Source organism: Cylas formicarius, unplaced genomic scaffold (assembly GCF_029955315.1).
Source record: "Cylas formicarius isolate icCylForm1 unplaced genomic scaffold, icCylForm1.1 PGA_scaffold_4__25_contigs__length_36172078, whole genome shotgun sequence".
NCBI classification, from domain to species: domain Eukaryota; kingdom Metazoa; phylum Arthropoda; class Insecta; order Coleoptera; family Brentidae; genus Cylas; species Cylas formicarius.
In genome coordinates this window covers 7,012,632-7,040,538 of record NW_026844334.1, presented here as the reverse complement: position 1 = coordinate 7,040,538, position 27,907 = coordinate 7,012,632, and the positions used below count along the sequence as shown (strand labels likewise).

General features: G+C 33.9%; 1 protein-coding gene and 1 long non-coding RNA gene across 4 annotated transcripts in view; one reads left to right on the top strand and one right to left on the bottom strand.

The window, feature by feature from the left end:
• The window catches only part of LOC132700896 (uncharacterized), a 189,422-nt gene that overhangs the window by 103,383 nt on the left and 58,132 nt on the right, over positions 1 to 27,907 (bottom strand). The window lies entirely within an intron of this gene.
• Positions 1,399 to 27,400, top strand: LOC132700897 (uncharacterized). Its single transcript, XR_009618695.1, has 4 exons — positions 1,399 to 1,513; positions 26,670 to 26,710; positions 26,907 to 26,944; positions 26,997 to 27,400. It is a non-coding gene; the product is annotated as an uncharacterized LOC132700897 (long non-coding RNA).

Sequence of the window (27,907 nt, the reverse complement as noted above, 5' to 3'; positions counted from 1 at the left end):
CCATTATCGGATTGACCAGATTCATCTGCAAGTAACAGACTGGAAGAGTAGACACATTACTATCCCGCGTGTGTCGTACACACGACAACGACCAGATACGAATTATTATTACACCGCAACAATTATCGATTGCATATGATTAAACTAATTGCTAAAGTAACTTTGATTAAAACCGCACCATTATGCGTGGATTGCATTAATAATAATATTGACCGTTGACCTTTCTATATTCATACCCACCGACGCGAACAGCTTTAGATAACGGTCGAACAAAATATCCGATCGAAGCGCGCAATTTTCCGAATTTGCCAGTCTAATTAAAAATTGCACCGAGTCCCAATACGGAGGGATTTTTTATTGTTGAAATTTGACCGAACTACAAGATACAATGATCGTTTGAACAAAAACTCGAAAACTATCAACATTTTTTTAACGTCTTTCCTTGTGTTTGACGGTAATCATCGAATTCAATGCTTTAGAAGCCTTTAATATATTTTTGCTTTTTATTTGGCAACAACAATTTCCATTTTTTTGTTTAATTCCCTTCTAACAATTCTTTACACTGCATATTACCAGTATTATTAGTTAATTCAAAAACTAAAATCAAGTTCATAGTAAACAACTAAAAGAAAAATCTATGTCAACATAATTCGGAGTTTTAATTAAAAAAAATGTATAGTATATACTATTAAGTTTTTTTTCCATATTTGCCAACAAAGAAAATCATTTTCTTTGAAAAAATTATTTTACCTAAATTACATTTCAATAAATTCTATTTCCAATCCTCTAGAAAATTTTCTGCAGACTTATCCATTAAAAAACTAAATTTTAAATATAACTTATAGTAGGTTTTAGATTAGTAAAGGCTTCGTCAACACAATTCAATAATTTCTCTCTAATTTGTGCACTAGTTTTTTTATTCAGCCCCGAGGTGGAAAATCCAAGGGCTACAAATCGGGTCATCTGGATGGCTAGAGTCCTTTGATATAAATTAACCCATTTTGTTCCAGTGGTGCGTTAATGCACCACCTGTTCTATGATTTTTTTTGTCACATCCCGGAAATATTTTTGCACATCCATTTATAAATTTTATTATTATCACTACTAAAGGACATAAAACCGTAGAAATCGCTAATTTATGTGTAATGGAAAGATCTTATCTTAGACTTCAAAAAGTGTATCACATTTTCAAGTAAATCCAAAATAGTAAAAAAATATATTTTGGATTTGTATTGTATACTATTTTGATTATGCTTTATTTGTTGAAAATATTTACTGGTGCGTGAATGCACCACTGGCTTTATCTGCGAAACAAAACTTTGTTATTGCAAGTCTAGCCTAGTCAGTGCGTGTAGAATAAACATCCAACAATTAGCGTATTCTTTAGTATTAGTTTGTGCCTTGTGCAGTTAACGCTACAGTTCGTAAAATAAGGCATTTCCGAGGTATTTGACTCAAAAGGAATTAGAGACGGCTATGAAGGGGATGGATGAAGACAATAACAATCAAAGTCGTAAGTATTATTTGTAGTAAGTAAGTATTGTAGCATTCCATTCCTTGCTTCTACTGTCAAATGGAAGAAAGGTCAGATTGAGTACACTCACACACCTATATCCGATGAATTTAGATCATATGAGGAACTAAAAAATAGGCTTTCTAGAAAAACTCCGCTTTAAATATTTTTTATGTTTTTTGATGATCAAGTGGTTGATTTGATTTTTAAAAACTGATAAAACAATTACTCAAAGAAATCTTGCACCTGCCATAGATGAAGTGGGTTATGATAATCAAGGTCACCTCACTATTGTTCATGCTAAGAAACCCGAAGGAGATGTAAAATCTGCCACAGTCACACAATTTATGTTGGTAATAAATGTAATGTGCATTTATATACTTCATGCTTTGTAAAAAAAACACCAAAAATGAAACCGGGTGTTACCATAAAGTATTATACTTTTTTGTATCAAATCAGGTTCTATTTGGAAAACAATCTACTTTTAGTTGTTTTCTGCCAAATTTGAACTTTCTCTTGTATATTTATATATAAATTATATGTTACATCTTATGTGCCCCAAAACATTATTTAATGTTTTTTCCCAGTGGTTCGTTTATGCACCAGTATTTGTTTATATGTTAAATAATTTCAGAGCAAAAAAGCATTTTTGTATTTTTTTTTATGCTTGGGATAATATGGGTTAAATTAAAAACCTTTCAAACTTTGTCAGAATCTGGACTAAAGAGACTAAAAGAGTGTTTCTTCTGACTTCTGATAGAAAATATTAAATATAACTTTCAATTACACTATGCAATAATATACATGGTAGCATATTAAAAAAATTGGAAAAAGAACAATCTTGTGTTGCAAAAATAGTTAAATGTTTAAATTACAAGTAATATTTACAAATTTTCTTCATTCCTCCTGTATCGGTAGCTTATAAATGAAATATCCTGTTGTCTTCACCAGGGCTTAACAGTTTTACTTTTAACTTTTAGAGAACTTTTGGAACATCCTTTCGCCTCTTATATTGTTATCATTTTATAACTGATCATATAATGCTGTGATCACTACTTAACAGCATATACTCACGCTTTAAACTAAACAAATACATATTTACATTTTTGAGCAGTTAATTATTTTCTGGAACTATGCAGTGTTGTAGGAGTAAATGACGTCATGGCGTCTACATTGAGCACGAGAAATAGTAATATTCACATGCAGCTTTTTGAATATTTTCCCCGGCGTGTGCGATGAAAAAAACTGTTGCTTCAAAAATTGTAGCTCATTTTTATTAACGGCTAACAATTTTTGGAGTCTTTTAGGTATTTGTCCAGAATAATCCCGGATCTCGTCCGCCTTCTGGTTCAAGAATTTTGATGATCTGATAAATACTTTACGAGAAACCTTTCGTTCTGGAACCCAAAATAACCAAAAGAAAATATCCAAATATGTGAAGCCTTAAATACAAAAGTTTTAATTCCCTATACGAGCTATATCGTCATGTAAAAAAATTAACAGTTTTAACGATTTTATAGTAATTGCCAAACCCATGTTTCAATTTTTTGCGAATACACACACCTACATACAATAGAATTTCTCTGATAGCACCAACCACCATCAACACGGTCCAAATTTTTTGCTTAATATCTATTTCGGGTGTCCAGAGATTTATATAGCAAAGAAAAACTAAACATCCATTAACCACATTTGTATTCGGCTCGCTCTCGCTCAAAGACCACCGAAATGAAAAGCAAATATATTCTAAGCCGATTGTCATTAACGTCGGAACAAAACCAAAGTAATTCTACACGTGAACGTTGTATGTCGTCGCACGAATCTAACTCGCAAAGCCCCAAAAACAATTAAACCCGACCCAGAAGGCAACGCGCCTTCCATTTTAATGGATCCCTTTTATTTTATATAACAGTATGGCGCTTTGAATTATTTAAAGAAAAGGATCCGGGCACTACCCCCCCGGCAGGGCGTCCGACGATATTATTGAGGAAAGAAAAGGGAGGAGTTGTATATAAAGGATTTTTTTCTCATATCCGGTCGAACTTTATTGTACGCCCTGAGGTCAAAAACGTGCCGCACTATGCGTTTTTATTCAACAATTCTGGAAAATGCGCCTGGAAAGCGAAAGGTTGAAGGAGGACGGGTGAGGTAATTTATTTGGACAGGGACAACCTCAAATATGTTAGGGAATTCCGACTAGATGCGATTAATTATTATGTATTAATCTCGTTAATTATACAAAGTGGTGCGAGCTTTGAGGCATAATGTAAATTAAAGGCCAAACACGTAGTCTAAAGTTAATCATTTTAATTAAAACGCATAAGTGTTTTAGGAAAATTAATTTTCTTTTATTATTTATGTTTATATAGCGATTTCTCTATTTACCTGTTTTTGTTTAAGGGAGAAATGCTCGTCAGCTCGAGAAAAAGGATTGAATTAATTATGCTTTGTGGAATCTGGTATTTAAAAAATGTTCATAGTGTCTAATGAAACATTTATTTAAAAAAAATGGTATAATCGCAAGTTTTAACCATCCCTGTATAACACACGAAACTCCTCTACACAGAAATAATATACGTGCACCGTACGAGCCCAAAATTGACAGAAATAAACAACTTAATGGAGTTAGCTTTTGGGAAAAAATACTTAATTCTCAAAAGTCATTAAATTACATCCACTATGAACCACCGGGTGTCCATTGGAAAGTCACTAAAATATCAAGATGTCAACAAAGACATTAAAAAATACTGGCTACAGTAAGAGGGAGATCGAGAGATCAATGAACTCAAGATCATCAAGATCACGGGATACCGAACAACGACCCTCCACCTCCCACGCATATCTGCCGTATATTCCGAGTGTCACCGACAGGATTGGCAGAGTATTGAAAAGACACGACATCAAAACAATATTTAAGCCTACAAAGAAGATCCAGCACACCATCAGGTCAGCGAAGGACAAGAGGGGCTCACTTTCAGCTGCGGGAGTCTACCGCATTCCGTGTTCATGCGGAAAGGTCTACATCGGAACTGCCAAGAGATCAATGGGAACGAGACTTAAGGAGCATAAAGCCAGCTGCAGGCTAGGACATACAGAGAAGTCTGCAGTGGCTGAACACGCACTGGGCAGCGGGGAACACAGGATACACTTTGAGAGCTGTAAGTTACTAGCATCGGTCAACGGCTATCACAACAGACTAGTCAGGGAAGCCATTGAGATTCAAAAACACCCACACAATTTCAACCGAAAGGAGGAGACCCTTAGACTCAACCAAATCTGGAACCCGATCCTTAGGAACGCCCGAGCAGTACCGATCGATATCCCGAGACCAACCGAAGCGGAACAAGCCCCGCCCTCCACCAATCGGCATAAATACAACCTGCGCAGGAGAAATCGTCAGTCCACGTCCAACATCGGAGATGGAAGGACCTCTGAAGAAGCTCGCCACTCGTGCTAGCGAAACGTTAGGAAGTAATTCCAATCGACGACGGCCTTTAAACCCGAATGAAGATAATAGCTTATGTAATGCATTCTTAAGTGCAACAAAATTAATAATTTCATAGCAAAAAAGTATTTATTTATTTTTTTTATGCTTGGGCCAATATTGGTTAACTCTATCATTTAAAATGGCGTCGAAAAACCCTTTTAGACTTCGAGTTCAATCACCTTGCTCGAGTGCCGTAAGTGGTCGGTCAGTCGTGGATACGGTATCTGAAGCACCCTCATGCGCGATAACATACATTTTTGCTCTTTACCAAACACACACACACACAAAAGTAATCTTGTACGCGTCAAGAACTTTATGCCCGATGAAGGGCCCCACGAAGACAGATAAGCTCGATTCAGACGTTGGAGTGGTCCCGACGGCGATGAGTATTTATGAAAAAGTGTATGGGATAAGTGGAGATCGGGGATTTTATAACGAAATCTCGACGAAGGAGAAAGAGCAGCGACTTTGAAATTCTATGCGACGCAAAACGGGAACGCCACTTGTTTGCGTTACGCTTTTGTTTGTAGTTTGAATTCTCCGGTAACCCGCACGTCGAGGAGTCGGATAGAAAAATAAGCCCCGAAGAGGCAAAAAAACTTTCCTTCTGAAACGCAAAAGCGGAAATAAAGGAACGTCGGACGGAAGCATCTCGTCGTAATATAATATGTATAAAAATTGAGGCTTTTGAATTTGCGAGAGCTTTACTTTTCGAGTGTAGGTTTTATGAAGAACGAGAAGTTAAGGGTTGAGTATTGTGGATATTTTTGTCTGAAGAGGGCCAGTTAAAAAGTCATTAAAATTTCTTCGACCGAACAAAATTCTATTTGATTTTGATTATAAAGCTTATCTTCATCAGTCATTATAGTATATTTTGGAAAGTAATAAAACCTGATTAGGTATGCAACAGAACTACAGAGTGGCCCAAAGAATGCTGAATCCACTTTCATTGCACGTAGTACTACCTTGGTTTTGGTGAATTTTTGGGATTTCTGGGGAGGCTGTAGTCCAAGTCACACTGAGAATACAGTCCGATCAGGTCCAAACAAATTTCGCCGATCGGGTTCAAATTTTAGCTCAACCTACCTAATTCTTATATACCGTGAGTTCAATTTATCTTTATACCTTTTTAATTGGCTGTAACTTTTTAGTTTTTAGAGATATCAAGGAAAACAAAAAAAATGTAGGTTTTTTTTTTCAAGTGACGTATAAAACAAAATACTATCAATTTTCTGATATATAAGTTTACAAATAAAAATATGTTTATGTTGGACATATTAGTAAACAACGTTGATGATTGAATTATTGTCGAAGCCACTATTGTTAAAATGGTTAGTTTTGGTTGAATAATAAAAACATAACCGTCAGTATATTCGACTTTACCCAAAACGCTTTCAAAATAGATATTTCCAAGAAATTTTCGGAAAACGGTAACGTATTAAATGTTATAAAGTTATACAGGAATCATAATGTTATAAATGAAGAAAATAATGCAAACATATTAGGATTCTATGAAGCACATCCAGTTTCCTCATTACTAGATTATATGAAGAGACAGGTATTTCTCGAAGATCAATACACTTAGTTTTGAAAGAATATAAATATTATGCACTTAAATTTCGTAAAACTCAAAAACTAACTACAGAACAATGAGGTGCAGGTGAGAATAATAATTTGTTGAAAAACATTTTATGGACTAATGAAAATTCGTTCTCTACCAGAAAAGGTTATAATAGACAAAATACGCGGTATTGGTCTTCAAGTAATCCTAGGCAAATACAAAATTAATCTATGGTGTGTGGTGTCATGGATGGACATATTTTGGCTCCGATATTTATCGATCAAATGTTAACTGGAGATCATTATTTGCAACTCTGAGAGCACCAAATAGAACAATATATAGAAGATTTACTTCTAAATGTATCAGCGCTGTTGTGCAAGTTAAAAATCTTCTTAACATGGAATATCCCAGGGGTTGGATAGGGAACGACGGAACTATGGATTGATCAGCCAACAGCCTCGACTTAACTTTAATGGATTTTTTCTTTTGGGGACGCATAAGAAATCACGTGCACAGTACTCCTTGTAATAATGTCGTGGAAAGAATTTCAGAGGTAATCAATCAGTTAAGAGACAATCCGGAAACGTTACCAAATATATGAGAAATGTTTTCAAGAAAATGGTAGTTACATACGGCAGTACTTAGAATAGTTAAAGAACTATTTATTATACTGTGTCTTGTCATTTTTATTGTTTTTTGTTCTATATTAATTTGTAAATAATTATTGTTGTTGCACTCAGTCACGGCACTCTTTGAATTCATATAAAAATATCCTATTTTTGCCGTTTTGACAAAAACTAGTGGACTAAAATATAAAGTGTGTTACATCGTTGTAATCAGAATAAGATATTCTATTAAATGCATATATAATATACAGGGTATTCCATTTAAAAAAACATGATGTAGGCTTATATGTCAGAAAATTTATAGTATTTTTTTTTATACGTTGCTTGGAAAAATACTTGGCTACTAACCCTAAATTTTGTTTTTTTTGTGTACCTTGATATTTCTAAAAACAAAAAATTGACAGCCAATTAAAATGTTATCAAGATAAATTGAACGCACGGTACACCGGTGAAATTTTTTATTCTTGATGAAGATGCGATATGTCAATGCGGCTCTCAGAACTTACGCTAATAATAAGTTAAAGTACGTTGTCTAGATTATCAGCGGAGCACATTTCCTCTCAGTTTTTTTTCTGTGTTGAACAAAGTACTACTAAGAAAAACTTGGCAAATCCTTATCCCCTGGCGGAATATTTTTGAAAAAAAAAAAACGTTATGAACAATTCCTCTGAGTAAGCCATCATATGTACCGCCATTGTTCTGTTCCGCTTCTTCGGTAGAATAATGAAACAGAAGAGAGAGAGAATAACATTCCGATAATATCATGAATGAATTCACAATTGCCCTAAAACGAAAAGCTTTCCACAAGTTTGTCCTCCCTGTGCTTGCTTACGAGCCTAACCTAATCCTAACTAACCAAAACATCGGAAAGCAAATTATAAAAACGCAACGCTCAATGCTTGGTATAAGAAAGAATAGAATAAGAAATGAAGATATCCGTTGCAGATGTATGATGTAGATCATGTCCTAGAGCGAATGACAAGACAAACTGGCGGGGAGCAGGATATATCTTGGAGTGAGGAACAAGAGCGGATAAACAACAAAACTATGGTCGTGATGTGAAAAGAATTAGCACTAACTGGATAACAACCGCTCATTATTGGAAGGAGTGAAAATGGCTATAGCCAGCAATAGACGATCTGAGGGTGAATGACGATGAAGATTTCGAAGGTGCGCCGATAGGGTTAGGTAATAGTGTTAGATATTTTTTTTTATCTATACACCCTAACATACGTTTTACCATTGAGTTGGAAACTAATAATGACCTTCCATTCTTAGATATTCTTATCAATAGAGAATCAGACCTAAGATTGGGTCATTGTATTTACAGAAAACCTACGCACACAGACCGATACCTTAATGTATGGTCACATCACCATCCGGCCAAAAAATTATAGGTTATCAACTCTCCTGTTTACAGAGCAGTAAAACTATCGGCCCGAGTGACTGAACCATGAATTAAAACACCTTACCTCTGCTCTTTTCTCTAATCATTTCCACATTAAAGATATTAAGCGTTCAATCAAAAACTACACTTCACCACAACCTTCCAATAGCAATGAGACCGAAAGCAATCCTACACTTGCCACTGTGGTCATTCCTTACATTCAAAACATCATTGACCGCATATCTAAAGTTCTAAAGAAGTATAACGTCAAAACCAGATTTACCACTTGTCCAAAAAATCTCTCAACATCCTCGGTCCGTCAAAGACAAAGTTCCATTTGAGATACAGCATTCCATACACATGCGGCAAAGAATACATTGCAGAGACCGGGCGAAAAATATCAACTAAACTCAAAGAACACGAAAGAGCCTTACTTAAACTCATCAGCTGTAATATATGTATAAAACTAAAATTCTTGCATGTAATCAGTTCTTCTACCAACGAAAAATCAGCCTCATTTAGCTCCGCCCCCCTCAAACAATATGTAACCAAGTACAGAGTAAAATACGAGCCAGTTTCAGTCAAGCTCTGAAGAAGCCAACAGGATGATTGGCGAAACGTCAGCAAGTTCGAATCAGCAAAAACCGACGCAGGCGGAATCCAGAAGTTTTGTAAAAAGTAGTGTTTTTTTATTTTTTATAAGAAGTATTTTATATAAAAAGTAATTAAATGGTTTAAGTATGAGTCTGTGTGTATTGTTATGTGTCTGCTGATGTTTTCTGAAGCTTTTCTGCACAAATATAAAGATCAAACTGAATTTGTTATTTTAAAACGCAGAGGTTAATAGAGACTCGCAACTGGTTTATGGGCACAACTAACCGGCAAGGCTCTGGAGTCCTTTAAAAGAGTAATAAAGTATAGCTAGAGAGTTTCCCGCTGCCTAGAAGAGTGGTTGCAAGGAAAACAATATTCAATATATTGCTTACCCCCTGATTGATTACAAAAATTTAATTAAGCTAACCAAAATAATTTAGGGCAGTCCAGTATGACATTAATTTCTGATTTAGAAATGTTCGCTGATCAAAATTTGCTTACTAAGTAGCTATTTTGACTGAATTATTTACATAAACAAGAATACTTCGCTACCGATTAAATAACATACAGAGAAACAATAAATAAAAAAATGAAAAAACCAACATATAAATAAAAAAAATATTATCTATACATTACGTAAAAACACATTTTATAAAAATTACAAAAAATCCAATATTCTTCGATACTGAGTAACGTTAATTGAAAAAGAGGAGGATTTTTCATTTTGTCTATAGCATATAGCGTAGGTAAACGCGGAAAACGTATTGTAATTACATATGGAGTGTTTTCGAAACAAATATTACTGAAACACTTGAATCGATGGTATAGAGAAACCTTGACAAAAGCGATAGAGGAGCAATAGCTGCCAGCGGCAAAGCAGTTTACAGCAGTATACCCTTTAAGAAATCAGAGAACAATTTGTTCAAATTTCTCCAAATTGGCAATATTTGGGAGAACTCTCTCTAGGAAATAAATACTTACGTGCTCTGCTGAACTCTTATTGCCTCATTCGACTATCCTAAGATCAATTTCTGAATTTATATGTTTTTCAAAATATTTTTTATTTCTGCCAATGAATTGGCAAAGTCCTATAAAACTCAAAAATGCATATTTTTGTAATATCACAACAGTTTTTCGAATTTGTGATAAATAATGGAGATATTGTACTGTGTTTTGCTTTTGCGCCATCTTAATTAATTAACATTATAACTGAGTATAGAATAGTAAAAAAATATTTTGAAATTTTATTTTATAGACAAATTTCTAATGATAAAATGATCAGTTATGGTATTTATGATTGAGAGACAAAAAACAGTTACTTTGAAGTGTCACTACTATTATGCAAAATCTCAAGGTTTGTGTATTCGGTCCTTGGGTCCTTCAAAAATACCATAAACCTAATTTTAGAACATCTAGGGCATTTTATGGGTAAGAATTTTATGCTTCCGCCGAGAAATTGTTAAATTAAACAACACCCCCTGGCATTTTTTTCTTTTTACGACACACGAAAATGATCTTCCCGTTGCGTATTTATTTTATGGTCTTGCCGGGGGGTGCTTAATGTTGTAGGAACTGCTTTTGACGTTTCGGATCAAACAATCACAACGCGGCTTGATATCGCTGGCGCTTTGGATAAACGGTTATGCGTAATAAACTCACTAGTCATTTTGGGCAACGAATTTCTCGAAAAAATTTATCTGTATCAGAAAACCGTCATTTGAAATTGTGTCACCACATTTTTCATGATATTTATTATTATTGATTTGAATACATATCAACAAAAATAATTGAAAGTTGCAAAGAACGCTAGTGCTTTCATGTCCGCTAAGATAGATCGCAAATATTGCATGCTAGTGTCTAATCTAGAAGACTTAGTTCATTTGGTATTGATTATAAAATAAAACTAGAGTAGTAGGAATACCGCGGTTCTGCGTCCACCATCCCTAGTGATGACCAAATTACAGATCCCTAACTAGTCATAACTAGACTGATAATAAGTTTACAATTGTTTCATTTGGAACCGGAATCGGGGTGAATATATTGTTTTATTCAGTTTAAAATTATTGATATGAATCTCAGCCTTTCTTCTAAATTGTAGCATAAAAAAGAAGCCAAATGACTAAAAGTGCTGATATGTAAAAGAAAATGTTCACACCGAGTTATGTCCTTTAAAGTTTTACTTTTTTACATATAGTTTTACATTATAAACAATAAAGGACCGAGTAAACTTCCCTGAGGTACACCGCCATTCACTACCTACAGTCAGAGTTGACCAACTGCAAACGACCCCCAAGAAAAGACCTTAAACAATTTAAAATAAACAAAACGCATGCTGATTGCTGCCTTTCTTCTAACTTGCCAAGAATATGTTTATATAAAGAGATAATGCCATCCTGCGTTGATCGGTTTTTTCGAAAACCCAATTGCATGCCGGAAAAAAAGGTCTCGACTTTTCAAAAAATTCGAAAGTCTTGAATGCAGTGCTCTTTCGAAGATTCTTGAAGAAACAGATAGGAGTGCTATAGCTCTATAGTTTGAAATAATTTTTAGTTATTCTTATGAATGGTGTATTTCGTAGTGTAGTTTGCATCAAGCTCTATAGTTCCAAAGTTATATGTTTTCTTTTCGACTTTATTTTTGGTTTTCACCAAGTCTTTACAGGATCCTTTCGATTACGTTTCGATTATAACATCGCAATTTGTGTCTTCCGACTAGAGAGGTCGCACTGTATTTCTTTTCGAGCCGATCTGGTTTAGTTATTTCATCAACTAACTATACCGTTGTCACAAATATTCATCGACACGGGGTTTGCCGCCGCAAAATTGTTCCCCGGCAAGTCGATAAATAACCCCGCGCCATACGGATTAGCATCCAAATATCATCTTGTCTGCAAAATTAAACACAAATCATTTTCACGTAATAAGCATACCTCGACGTATACACACAATACACAATGCCAACGGGCCGGTTCGTGTATCGTCGCGATGCCCGAGATTATTTGTTCGTTTTAACACAATAGTTGACGCGAATTTACATTCGTTACGAATAAAACTGATGATTATCTCGCGCTACTTTTGCCGAAACGTGCGGTCGGACGTGAATAGGTTATTGTACGTTTCTACCTGTCGTCGTTTCGAAAGAAAATGATTTGTTTACGGGAAGCGACGGGTTTATTATCCGCGAGCGGCGATTCTTCCCGCCTGTCTGATAGGAAAGTGCATTTTGATCGCGCCAACGAAAAATCTAAACGCGCTTTTCCGAGAGAGAAACAGTAAAACCGTCAGTCCGACGGCGTAAATTTAATTTTGGGCGGCTCGTGATTTGAAATCCAAATTTTACGTCTGTTCACTGTTTGAACGTTTTTTGCTCATCAACTAAACAGAGCGCACCCCACATCGAGAATATATACAAGATTTTCACAAACCTTATAATATGAACAATAATCAACTTTTTATTCATAAAAATCGATTTTATCAGTCATGATTAGGCTTCTTCTGCACAACTTTTTCGCGGATACAAACATCACATGGTCTCTACCCTTAGCGATCCCCACCCTTTGCTCCGCAGAACAGCTGAGATGACGGTTGTTCGACAATGCAAAGTATGGTCTGTTCATAGATATACGAAAGTGACCAATTACTTTTGAATGGGATTATCCAAGGGCGGTCATTAACATACAAGATTATTACCTAAAGTTTCGGAATTTAAATTCAGGTAAAATTGTGGTCCCTAATAGAAAATAATTTTATACCTACCTGTGTTTAATATTTTTTGCTTTGTTATACTACTTAGTTTAAGTTTATTAGTAATCATTCTTATTTCGTGTGTAATACAGCGTGTGTTGAATTGTGTGTATAGTGTATCTCAGGAGATGCTCCCGCCCAAATGTAGAAAACATTATTCTATTGAGACTAAAGAAGTTAGCAAGCAAGCATCTTTAGAAGAAACGGCCACATTGACGAAAATTCCAACACCAACTGTATGGAAAATTGTGAATAACTCCATTTCAGCCAGGAAAAAAAGAAGCGATGCTGACATTTTCTCGAGTGTAAATGAAAGCGATCAAGATATAATACGCTGTAAAATTTACCAGTTATACGAGCAACAAAGCGTGCCTACATTAGATATCTTAACTAGGAGGCTTGAAAAAGATGAAACAGGTGTTAAATGTGGCAGAACTACCTTATGGAAATGTATTCGTCGGAAGTGCCATTCGTCGTAACAATGTTTTTCCCCGTGTTAACTCCAATGTCCACAAACTTATAGAAACCGAAGTTTTTAACATCCCTTCACAAAGTTGGGCAAATTCTGTTAAACTTATAGAAAAAGCAGAACAATTGTATATCCATATTGCAAATACTATAGAACAAATATTAATTAGAACAGGCTATGATAGCCTATAGTGATACTGATATATTATGTGAATAATTTAAAGTAATTTAAATAGGTAATAAAAATAATTTATAATTTTATTTTAGATTTAAACATAAATACATACATAAATAAATATTGTTTAGTATGTTTCCTAACAAAACCCCAAATAATTAAATTCTAAGCAAAGTACGGACTTGTTCGGCCATATTTCATTCTTACAGCTTGTCCGGGTCCTTCCTTAATTCGTATCAGTTAGTCACTTTCTTATATCTATGAATAGACTTTACCTACACGTGAATCTAAATAAGTTCTTATGAGTTAATATTTCGTTTCAATTACTGAATATATATTTAAATATATATTTGTTATGTCTTTTAAAATAAGCGGTGTTTATTTCACAAAAAACAACAAAACATTACAGACTTTGTTAAGGAGGCTTTCACTGATTCACTGGTTTTAAAATGGACAAACTAAAAGAACCATAGGTTCCTCATAAAGTTTGTAAGTTATGCGTTGAGTCTTTACGGTTATGGAAAAAAGTAGAACGTTCTGGATTAGACTTTGGTATTCCGATGATCCGGATGGAGCCTACAAATCATTTCGATGGTTGTTACTTTTGCCATGTAGATGCTAACGGTTTCAATCGCAATCAAACCTGGAGATATCCAGATTTACAGTCTACAAAATCTCCTGTACTACACAGTGAAACTGTAAAGTAATTCGAATGCCCTCCGAAACAACGATGTAACCAAATTCACAGAAATCGGGACAGGCTACAAGTGGAAGTGAATGGGAAGGTGAAACATCTACGCCCAAGTTATTTTCTCAAAATGAACTCAGTGACTTAATAAGTGATATCTATTTATCAAAACAAGGATTAGAATTATTAGATTGAAGGAAAAAAATTATTGACCCCAACAGTGACAATTACGACATATAGGACACGAGAAAAAGAGTTATTGCAATTTTTTAGTGAAGATGAAGGTCTGGTGTACTGTAATGATATTGCGAAGCTACTTTTAGACATGGGTTTAACAGTATACAAACCTACTGAGTGGCGACTTTTCATTGACAGTTCTAAAAGAAGTTTGAACTGCGTTTTACTGCACAATGATAATAAATTTGCGTCTATTCCAATTGCCCATTCAACAAAACTCAAAGAGGAGTATGAAAACGTAAAATTAGTTTTAGAAAAAATTAAATACTTGGAACATCAATGGCCGATTTGTGTAGATTTGAAAATGGTTACTTTTTTACTCGGTCAACAGGGTGGATACACGAAATACCCGTACTTTATTTGTATGTGGGACAGTAGAGCAAAGCAACATCATTTGAATCAAGATGTTTGGCCTGCGACAGATTCTTTAACTGTCGGTAAAGCCAATGTAATAAGAGAACCATTGGTAAGCAGAGACAAAATCATACTCCCACCATTACATATTAAGTTAGGAATGATCAAGCAATTTGTAAAAGCGTTAGACAAGGACGAAAATTGTTTTAATTACATTTCCTAAGCTTAATATGGAAAAGTTGAAAGGTGGATTATTTAATAGTCCTCAAATACGGCAAATGATGAAAGACTCAGTTTTTATCAAAGTTATCACTGTTCCGGAAGGTAAAGCTTGGGAAAGTTTTGTATTGGTAGTCAAAAAGCACCAAATTATGAAGAAATTGTGCAAAATAGGCTGACTAATTTTCAGATTCTAGGAGCGAATATGAGTATCAAGTTACACTATCTTCACAATAATCTAGATAAATTCCCGGATAATTATAGGAATTATAGTGAAGAACAGGGAGAGCGGTTCCACCAGAATCTAAAAGAGATGGAAGAACGGAATCAGTGTCGCTGGGCTTGTCACATGAGAGCAAATTACTTTAAAAAGAGATTGTCCAAAGAAGGTTTATAAAAGAAAAGTTAATAAAAGGCGTTTTATGGAAATATAGTATACGTTTTTACCAATTTTTTCTCTATTTGCTTCAATGTTTGTTAATCTTTCAAAATAAAACTAATATTTTCAACATTTATGTCATTTTATTTCTTGTTTTCCGATTTTTTCAAATTAAAACGAAAATAAAGATTTTAATAAAATTGAGAGCAATTCTTACAAAATCATTGTTAGTTTCATGGATTGTGAGCATAAATATATCTAAAATTAGTCTCATATCCAGGACAACAAAACCACTCCATACCAGTGTTATTGCTTGGACTAATTGTTTTTGCGATTTAAGCATTAATAGCATCTAATAATTCGGATTTGCAAAAACATTTTTTTACAATGATTCAAACAAATGAAATAATTGTCGTTTGCAACCCACCAAAATTTCATGCAAAAATTTATCATATCGACCTAAGGGCAACTAAATTAATCTTTTAATTAAATGTGCCAACAAGTTTGCACTTGGCAAAATGTTTTAAATAATGATCTATACCGGGCTACCCTTATTGATAAGTCGAGAAAGTCAAGTAACTCAAGATGTGCATTGCTGATCCCACTGCGCATCAGGCAGAAGCGATTCTTTCTCGCTTTGTCCGAAAATGTGGTTTTCAAAACACACAGGGTGTCAAAGAGAATCATACTTTTCGATATATTAGCAAATTAGGTGAATCTTCATTCTTATTTAATAAGTTAATGTCTTAAATAGATGTTTTGTTGCATTTAACAGTAAAAATAAATTATTTCGTTCGCAGGAAAGCAGGAATAATCAAACAAAGTCCAAGCTATTGCAAATTTCATCTGCCTTATATCCTATTTGTTTATAATATCCGACAAGTAATTGTTTTGGTGGAAATAAATAACCTGAGGTAAAATTCTCACTTAAACTAACAACACTTCCGAATCGATAACGTAAAAGTTACACCTGTTCCTAAGTTCTACAACCCGTCGAACATTAGAACATTACCGGGAGTGAGTTTTAAATTATGTTTATTGTCAAGGTTTTCCTTTTCTCGCATCCTCGATAAGTTTCCGTGTTTGTTTTCCTTAAGGGAAGTTGATAAATTTGTCTTTCTTCTTCGCTGTTGTCATTCCAACCTGTTTGTGTTACCAACTCATTTCTTTGCTGGGACCACGTGTCCAACGTTTATCAATCTTTTGTAGGTTTGCTGATAAAACTACCGCAGTTTTGAAATAGTTATATTATATTACAGTAGGATCTTGCTTATTCAAAAGCATATGCAGGGTGAATCAACCATAGAAATATGAACAAATTGTAAATCCAAAAGTTGCTACGATCAATATAGATGCCCAATATAAAATTATTTTAAAGCAAATTTTGTTTTTAATTCCTTTTAAAATTCTTCAACTTTTTTATTAATAATGATAATACATACCTAAACCTAATAGTTTATCCGATATTTTAATTTTTCCAAAAAAAAATACCAGTTTACTAGGATATTAAGGTTATTCGAAGATGACGTATAGGATGTATGCAACGAAATTTGAATTAGAGGCAACAGGGTGTTTAAAATAAGCGAATGTTGATTTTCTTAAACGGATCTTACAAAAACCTACAATTACAACATATAGATATTTTTCATACTTTGCGACTTATTTTTAAAAAATCAAAATAAATAAGAACTAAAAGTTCAGATTTTAACGAAATTTTCTATTTTGACATGATAATTGTTTCGACAATACCATGTCTTTATCAAATTTGATATTTATTTAGTTCGACTTATTTTAACGTTTCCAATATTTACCCTTCTTTCCATATATAAAATTTGTACCTAACAACTGAGTAAATAAATTCATAAAACTTTCTGCACACCGTCAGCAAATAAAAAAAAACAAGTATGGATTTTCATAAAACTGAATTACTGATATAATTATGTACTGATTGAGGCGGAAAAAGTTGGCAGTAAGGCCTAATAGACGTATAACAAGAAACCATCTCTTCAGTGTTTAAAGGAACGTTTTGATGCAACTAGTAGTATTGAATATGAAAAGAGAGAAAAGTGGTAAACCCGAATGCTACCAATGCGGAAAAAGAATTGGAAATTTTACTTCAAATTCAAGAAAATCTCCAAGTCAATAGCCGTCAAATAGCTAGCTTATGTGATACATCCCAATCAACCGTTGACCGCATTACTAGACAGCACAAATATCGTCCCGTCCATATGGAACTTCGTCAAGAACTTCCAGACCATGAAGGATAAACTTCTGCATCGTTATAAATGAAGCAATAGAGGCTGATCCAAAATTTTTGCCTAAAATAATGTTTTCCGATGAAGCTACTTTTCGCAGTATTAGAAAAATAATAACATATGTGTATAATCTATATGGGTATTTTTATTGCTTGAAAAAGTCAATCACTCTAGGCTGTGGGAAAATTATTCGATCTCTTTTAATCGTATTAAGTATAGTAAGATTTAACATCTAGCATAGTTACTTTTTTGACTGATACCTCCCCATCAGTGTCTTCGTCTTGGATCTCATTTTCGCATGAATCAAGTTGTGACGTACTAATTCAACACCTATGCAACAACATCGTCGTCATTGAGGAGTTGATAACGTGGCTCATTTTTCACTCGCACTGAATCCACCTATTAACTCCAGTTTCATTAATTTGTTTTAATTCATCGGCGCTGCGCCAATGCCATGCTTTCATCCTCATTTAGTGTCATTAGTTTGTAAAAGACTCTTATGAAACTGGTTTATTTCTCAAGAAAGGTATTCTATGGTTCCATTAACATTTTGATACATTGGATGAGCAAAAGAGTCATTAATTTGTAAAAAGCTATTATTTATTTCATTCTTAGCACTCAAGGCATTTACATTGGATCTTTGATCGTGCACGATTTCTGAAACTTCATTAGAACAACTTCATTCAACAAGTTCAAAGTTCAAAAGTTCACAAGAAAGGCGTTTCATTATTTTAATAACATGGATACTGTTTCTTCATCATCAGATTCTACGATGCTTTCATCAGCAAAAAGCTCTCTAAGAAAGGTACCATTTTGAAACTCTTTTGAGTATTTGCATTTTATGTTTTATCATAAACCCCTTCCAAAACTTGACAAGATCAAAAGTTCCCATTATTTCAATAACATTTTGATCCATTGATGGACGGTGTTTCTTCTTCGTCAGATTTCAAGATGCTTTTATCTTCCTCCAGCGTAATTAATTTGTAAAAGAGTCGTTTGTAAGTCCTTGTTCTGCATCTCTGATCGTGAACGATTTCCAAAACTTGATCAAACTCATCAAAAATTCACAAAAGTGGATATTAACTGTTTTAATATTCCTTTGATGCATTGGTTGAGCAATGGGTGTAAGGTATGGTGGAGAAAAACAAGAAAAGTTGCCTTATGGTTGGAAACAAACATTATCCTGAAGAAGTTACTTTTCCTTTTTCTATAGAGTCATGTGGGGCAAGTGTGCGCAGCGGGTAAGTGTGCGCAGGCTTATTATTTATAAAACCGTTGACAGTCGAGTAGGGGAATCAACTGCCTTCAGTAGTCACTACGACGTTGGACAAAAGACTAGAGTCTGGTCTGGCAAAGTTACGTAGTTTTAGTAATATTGGTAAGTAAAAATTTTGGTTATTATTCTTACGATTTTTTCCAATTTAGAATTCAAATACTTTTATATTTATGTAGCGGTAATTAGTATTAATTATGTCCAATTATGCTCGTTTATATATCTAATTTTATCAGCTTGGTAGAATGACGCAAAAATGTGTAATTTTAAACTAAATCTGTAAAGGCGATTAGGGTTAAGTGTACGCATACGGTTGTGGGGTAAGAGTACGCATATTTTAATGCGTACTTTTACCCCGATAGTGAGTTCTTTGTGACACTCGTTGTTATTTGTTTCAGGTTATACTTATATATTTCTTTAAAAAAAACTACAATGCCTCGAAATTACAAGCGGAAGGCTCCACACAGGTCCGTTGTTACCCGTGATCAATTTGATGCTGCTAAGCGATTGATTGCCGAAGGTTTAAGTAAAAGAAAAGCAGCTGAACAGGTTGGAATGAAAGAGAGTACTCTCAGGAACGATTAAAATCTGATTCGATTGCTCTAAAATTAGGAAGATTTACTTCAACTTTCACAAGTGACCAAGAAAATGAAATATATAATTATTTAAAAAGATGTGATTATCTCTATTATGGTCTTAATATGACAACTCTAAGAACATTGATCTACGAGTATGCTGAAATAAATCATATTCCACATCGGTTTACTCAAAAGTCGAAAATGGCTGGACGTGATTGGGTGTATAGATTTTTAAAAAGGCACCCTGACTTGAATTTACGACAACCCACGTCAACTAGCATAGCTAGAGCAAATAAAACTGAAAATTCTAAAAAAAAAACAAAGAAGTATACTACTACCAAAGATAAGGCTGTTAAAGTTAAGGCTAGTCAAGAAAATATTGATGATTTTAAGGAAAATGATGATTACTGTGCATTGTGTGGTGAAAAATACGTTGATCCACCTACAGAGGATTGGATTAAATGTAGCTTATGTCATAGCTGGTGGCATGAACAGTGCACTCATTATGAAACTGGTGCTTTCATATGTGATATATGTTCTAATAATTAAGATTTTATCATATTCGTTAAAAACGATCTCATTTGAATTTATCTCTATTCAAAACTGTTAACTACTCTAAGCCTTATTCTCGATAAAAATCAAGTTAAACAGTATTTGTCAAAAATTATATATTTAATATATAAATATAAAAAATGAAGTAAAAAATGATAAGTATTGATAAAAAATAATATTTATAACATTAAATATGGTGTAACTATATGTAACAAGTTATGGTTTAAATTTAAATGGTTTTATTATTACCCGCAGTGCTGCGCACGTTTACCCCAATATTGGGGTAAGTGTGCGCATTCTGACTAACATTTATTTTATTTTATTTCTTTAATTACAATTAAGTAAATTGAATTTCATGTTACGTAATTGTTAAATCAATAAAACACTTTTATTTCAATTTATTTTGTACAATTATTACAATTTTATGACCATAGAAAAAAAAATGTGCACTCTTGCCCCACACTTCACTTCATTAATGAACTTTTCTTCAAAAAAAAAAAAAAAATACACTTTGCTTGAGCAAAATTTTACGAGTGGTTGAGGCGGATCGGTCGGTCGCCTGGTGTAAACGCAGCGAGTGACGTTGATCAACATTTTGTTACGTCGTTAATTCCATGAAAAGAAGTTTAGCAGCTACTAAATGCGCATAATGCGGTAGCTTTTGCGGTAGCTTTTAACGCTCCTGTTTGCCTTTTCTCGTTTTTCAATTAAGCCCGAAAAATAAAGCGACGAAAGAGTGCGAAGGGGAGGAAATTTTTCGCCGGAAAACCCCCGTTATCTCCCGGAGCGCGAAAGATAACGTGGAGAATAAACAAACCTAAAAAAAATCTTAATACTCGTAAAATTTAATTCGGAGCCGGCGTCCCCTATAAATTATACCATCGTTAAAAAAGCTTATGTGCATTATACGAAGTTATGAATTAAACAGTTGGGTCCGGTGTATTAATCCGGGCAAAAACACGGTTTAGCTCTCCGGTGGTTGTTAAACACCCGCAACTTTTTGCGGCGGCGCGGAAAACCGTGGCCTAGGAAGTTTAACCGATTGCATTATCGTGTCCTTGTTATGTTAATAGAGTTACGCCGTCCTTTTCTTGCCAATAAACCACCGACAGTCGATTTGTTTGCGCTAAAAATTAAAATCTGTTCTGTATATTAATTAAACTGCGTAGAACTGTATGCATCTGTAAAAATAATTCCAAAACTGTTCCAAGTGGTTCAACTGTAAGTTATGTGTCAGCCATATTAAAGTTGTCTTTTGTCTCTATGAATATAGAGCAAAGTAAATAATTAACAAAAAAAGTGTTCATTAAGATCTAGGTATCAGCTACCAATTAGATGAAACATTCTTAAGCTTAATGCAAATCTACAAAACATATAAACTTAAAGTTGCATCGCTTGAGCTCAAAATAATAAATAAACTATTTGAATATCTTGTGTATCTAATGTAATGCTTTTTAATTGTTCAATAAAGTGAATTCTTGCATTTACTCAGTTCTTCTACCACCGAAAAATCTGAGAGTCTATAGAAATCTATAAACAACCTAACAATCTTAATCGCGACTCAGGTCTCTACCTGTCACCAATATCCGAGAGGGTGTTTGTGCCCCTCATTTAGCTCCGCCCCCCTCAAACAATATATAAGCAGGTACAGAGTAAAATACGAGCCAGTTTCAGTCAAGCTTTGAAGAAGCCAAGAGGATGATTGGCGAAACGTCAGCAATTTCGACTAAGCAAAAAGCGACGCAGGAGGAATCCAGAAGTTTTATAAAAAGTATAAACTATTTCATATAAAACATTATTACATTATATTAGTATACATTACAATTTGTACATTAGCATTTGTTCACAGTATAAAACAGCATGATTAATACAAAAAAAAGTCACGCCAAAAAATCAATTTTTATTTATTACAACGCAAAGAACGGTAAAACCAAACTCGATATACCAAAGAATACTGAAGTTGCAAATTAAACTAAAATTAAAGAATTTGAATTTAAACGAACTGACAATTTGAAAACCTTTGGAATTTTTCTTCACCAGCCTAGGACAGTTCGAAACTCGAATCGAAATTAACCATAACAGACAAAAAATGATAAATTTATATTTTATATTTAATAATTCGTCTGCAAGAATTGCTCCAGTGCTAAAAAGATGGTTATAAATAATATTTCATTTTTATTCATATATTCATACATAAAACAGTTAAATAGAAAACAAGTCTACAGAAAACAGCAGCAAGTAAAATGCCGGAATGACAAGAAAGCAAAATAATAAATAAAACCAAAAATTACGCATTAGACACATAGATTCTTTCGAACGTTTTTCTTTTTTTTTTCTAATTTAAAATTGTATTGAAATAAGATAAAAGTTGGCCTAATATTAAAAAATAAATAGAATGGCACATCATACTTTTTTTCTGATAGTACATCCTACAACGTCTAAGTTTATGTGTTCCATCTTTAGGTGCGTACTTTTCTTTAAAAAAATTTTTTTCGCAGAATTCACAGTTGGAAACCCTAAAAGACATATGACTAATTATAAACTGCAAACTGAAGACTCATTTTATGAAAATGTAAATATTACACTAAATGTAGCTTTTTTTATCCTTGTTTCTATATCTAGACAAAAACGATAGGCCACCTTTTTCTGGTTGTACATTTAGACGGAGCTTCAGACTCAGCCGTCAATGCGACTTCACGACGCACTCACATATCACATCAAAGGAGTACCTAAGCCCAATTAAGATTTTAATATTATTTAGTCAAAACTGTTGATTACTATCAAAGCAAATCATAGATCAAACTAGCACAAAGCCCAAGATAAAACAAATATTTGGTTTTAAAGAGGATAATAAAATCTTACAAACATATGTATACCACTGAATTGTTTAGTAGGTTCCACTAAAAAATAAACTAACGCACCAACATTTTGATATAAAAAATGACTTAAACAACGAAACAGTGGTTTCTGTGGGCAGCGGACAATAATCGACATGTCACGTGCACTGCTACTCACAGAATCTGGTTAGTAGGTTGTGTTCCCAGCGCTCTTCTTCCTTTTTTGTGCATTCGCCAATATGCTCGCTGGCGCAGTGCCTGTTATCCACTGGTCTAACAGAGGTTATAAATTAGAAGTGCAGCGTGTTGAATTTACGTCCACAACGGTGGATTATTCAATGGAATTTCATAGTGGTCGCGGCAGTGAGTAATTTTAACAGTCTCTCTTCGCAGTGTGCCGTAATAAACCCAAATTTAACTATAGTTAAACATTCTCCACAGGTACGATAATGACTTAGGATCCTTGGAAATATAGAGAAAATCCCAGTTCGCAAATTATCGAGGAATATCTTGTGCCGTAACTTTGTTAATTATGTACACCGTGTGCCAAATAAAACGATCCACTATACGATCTGGAAACCCATAGGACATACGAAAAAAAGTTTCGTACAAAAGTTTCTTGGACTCTCCTGAAGATTTAAATTATTGTAATTTTGTTGATACGGGATGTCCGAAAAATGTCTCCTCCACCGACATGTACTTTGTTATTTTAAATGGAACATCCTGTATAGTTCGACATTTTTTGAATCGTTTCTTAAAATAAGGGTTTCTTAGGAAATTTCTATTTGAATTTAGTATAGTTTGGGCAGAAATTGGGATTATTCATATTTTGATTGCCCCATATAAAATTATGTTGTGACGCTGCTGATTCAGATATTGCAATGAAAATTAAACCACAGACTAAGGAGATGATGCACTACTCAATCAGTTTGACAGATGCGGCTCAGCTTATACAGGGTGTCCCAAATAGCTGGTGCCGTTTTGGCGAATATAATTCAAAAAATCTCAAGATTTTCAAATGGAACACCCCATATTTTTATTCAGACAGACAAAAAAACAAGGTAAGTTTATAATTTATCTTATATTTAAATTTTACTTACTTTCTGAGATATTCGAGGTTTAAGATATCACCCCTATAAATTCTTGTTGAATTTAATGCTGCTCACATTAGGTCACTTGATACTATTTCTTTTAAAGATATAATACTCCAGATATACGAATAAAACCTATTGCTAACAATACAGCTTAAACAAAACTTCAGAATTCTTCAAGCTTGATTGAAAATGCCTAATAACAAAAATAAATAATTAAAGTTTATAGGTTAACCAAAAAACTATAACTTATTTAAAATAGAAATAAAATATATACTAACAAAAAACTTGACAACTATGAATAGAAATATGAAAAACAACAAACACAAACAGAAATGTCAAAGTTTGTTTATACCTTAATGCGTCAAAAAAAAAGATTGCGATGTCATAGCCAACTATATTTTTAAATATTTTCATTTTTCTTTGTTGTTTTGATGCCTGATTGAACGAGCATTTTAAGAGGAACATTTTTAACTAAACTTTATGGACCGAATTAACGAGCACTTTTTAGTTAACTTTTTTTTTATTGATTTGTTACCTTGATTAGTTGTGGTATTTTCAATCAAACTGGATAATTAACTATTAAATGCTTCTTTAAATATGAATGCTTAAGTTTTATTATACTTTTAGAAGAAGTAGTATCATGTCTTTGCTATTTAAAAAATACCTAATATTGCCAATAAGTGACCTAATGTGGGCAGCTTTAAATTCAACAAGAATTTATACGTGTGCTATCTTAAACCCCGAATATCTCGAAAAATAAGAAAAATTTAAATATAGGACAAGTTACAAACTTACCTTTTTTTTATCCTAGAATTTTGTTAGGAAGCTTTTTTGGTATCTCCTATAAGCCGTTTTATTTGGCACACGGTGTACGTTAATAAAAAGCTAACTTTATGTATATTTCGATATTGAATATATTACCGGATCATATTGAAAATGCGGGCGATATGTTATTTCCGAGTTCGAAAACAAAATTTTGAATATAAACATTTAAAGGCCGGATTAAAATATCCACCCCCAACGTTATTAATCCGTGTCGTATATTTTACGCGCCGGTATAATGGAATATTTTATGCCGCGAGCTAATTCCGACATATTCAAAATATAAACAGCCCCCCGACTCGTTTCGATGCTTTCGGTAAATACGACCGATTTCGATAAAATATTGGGGGAAATGAAAACGCCAATGCAGTCGAACGGAAATGAACGCCCACCTAAATTCAACCCTTCCGTTGCATTTCAAACTCCACAACTTTCGACGGAGCGAAGGGACGTTTTAGCCACTTAAAAACTTAGTCGAAACAATCCGAGGGAGAAATTAATTATTTGAAATACACCGCAATAGGCTATTTCCACCTAAAATGCCTTTATTTGATAAAATGTTTATTAGTAATTTGGTACCCTTCTGCCAAATATTTTTCAAATTCACTAACTCAGAAAACGCGACGTGGCACCCGAGAAAATTCACAAAATAGGCTATGACGTCACTATGCACTATTGTCGCGGAAAGGGTAACAACACAACGCAACAATACCATAGAATCCTTTGATAAAAATTTTAGGTTAGGTTGTAAATTCCCACTGGCTGGCATAGCGCGAATTCGCGTGAAGTTGTAGTGTAATGCCGTAATTAAATACCAGTTTATGTGCGTTAATTGTTCCAATGCGTCTATTAAAAAATTAGATATTGTTGTCTTTTGAACTCGAAGAATGCAGACTGTGAAGGAAAGAAAATAAAGGACTTCATACGGAGGCTGAACTCGATAAGGAGGTGCGGAAGTGTGCCACAGTATGTTTCATGCATGTCCATGGCATGTGTGATTGTCCCCCATTTTAACTCTTTTTTTTTTAATTAACTCATTTGCATAAACAATATATTGATATTTAATTAAATTAAACCATACAATCTTTTTTTATATACGTAAATAGAATCTTATTTTTTTTATATAAGCCCTGTTTCTTTGTTTCCTTATATTGACTTTTTCTTCGTTGGTTTACCTGATAAAGGTGTCTACTCTATAGTATAGAAACGAACTAACTGAGTATTTAATAATAACAACAATAATAATGGAAATAATAAACTGTCTTTATTAAAAATCAATATATTATTATAAGTTATAATACAAGAGTGGCGGCATTCGCAAATTGCGAATGTAACCACAAGAAACAAGACACACCACCAAGACACAAGAACTAAGGCAACAGCACCAATACCATATTTATCAACAAAATACACACCCGTATATAGATCGTAAACACAAGAAATAGAAGCACATCATAAACTCATCATAAATATTTTAATCGATTTTTATTTTATCATTTATGCAAATTTAAAATTAAATTTAACTTAATATGGACGTCCAGCTAATGAAATGGACATCTTAAAACGTGAATAATGAGTGCACTGTATGCAATCTGATAGTCGCTGGATATACGTCATTAAACGTTGTATGGATGTCCTAATATCCTAAACGGACATCCACTGAACATTCATAAAATATCAGACCTCTTTGGAACAACTATTTGGCATCGTAAACAAAAAAATCAGTTTTTTATTTCATAAATTAGCTACAATTAGCACCAGCAACCTGTAAAATGAGGTTCGCTAGGTTGTTGGACACTGATTTGATTATTAATCTTTTTTTTTCAGAAATCTACTAATTTTGAAAGAAAACGCCATCTAGTGCCAAGGTAAGCAAACCCAACAGACTCATTCATAGGTACATTCAGCACTCATGCTATGCCTATTATAAGAAAATTCTCCAGAAAACTGGTTTTACAAAGAAAGATGAAAATTATAATTTAAGTGTCTGCCGCAAGGTCTATACAGGTCCAAAATATGATTTTGATTATGAAATGATGTTAAAAGAATCTTTTCTTTTTTCAGAAATGTATTTATGCCGGAAAATGCCACCTAGTGCCCAGGTAAGCAAACAAATTTGCTTTATAAGAAAATTTTCCAGCAATCCGTTTTTAGAAAATGAATATGACAATTACACTTCAAGTTGTGCCTGCCGCAAGGTCTAATATATCATGATTTCCATAAAATATCTTTCTGATGTCAATCATCCTTCTGAACATCTGACATATCTCGGCGCGGGAAGTACGGAATTATAACTCATATTTGGAAGAAGTGTTTTGCTTTTAAGTTTTGCTCTTAAAGTGTAGATGAGATTAAAAATAAAATTGCGGTTATATTTTCTGGTGGTCAAATTACTTTGACATATTCAAAGCAGAGAAAGGCTCTCAATTAAAAATGCTACTAAGGGTGTTTCATTTACTTAATTTATAAATATTGTAATCAGTTTAAAATATTTTTTTTCTCATTCCTGCAAAGGCAAAGCTTTGTCTTGGAGAACGCATATCCACTGTATTTCAATGTATTCGACCATCAATTTAAGGTTTGTACCGAATAAACACCTTGTATAAACACACCCGTGACAATTTTAATTAGAATCATCGATCGATCGTTATGGTCGGGCGAGTTCAATCAACCGTGTCTCCCCCAATTACACACTACCACATAAACCTTGAATTCCAAAGAGAATCCTCGAGGCTGATCCACTGGTACCTGACAAAAATAACAATGACGCGTCGAATTGCCGTCCTGGGTGCGTCTGATACTGTTCAAACGGAATCCCGGATGTCGGCCATTAGGCGCGAAACGCCGGAAACTACAATATTTATAACCATTCGGCGTCGACGAATTCATTCATTCCATGCTCGAGCCTACCATTCACGTGTTCATCGTATATAATTATACTTTATTAATAATTACGGGCTATTAAAATGTTTTCGACGTTAACACGAAAACTAACATTGTTGCGCACGTTGTCTTATTAGGAACCGGGTTTTGGAAAAAATATAATCGGATGAAACTAGAAAATA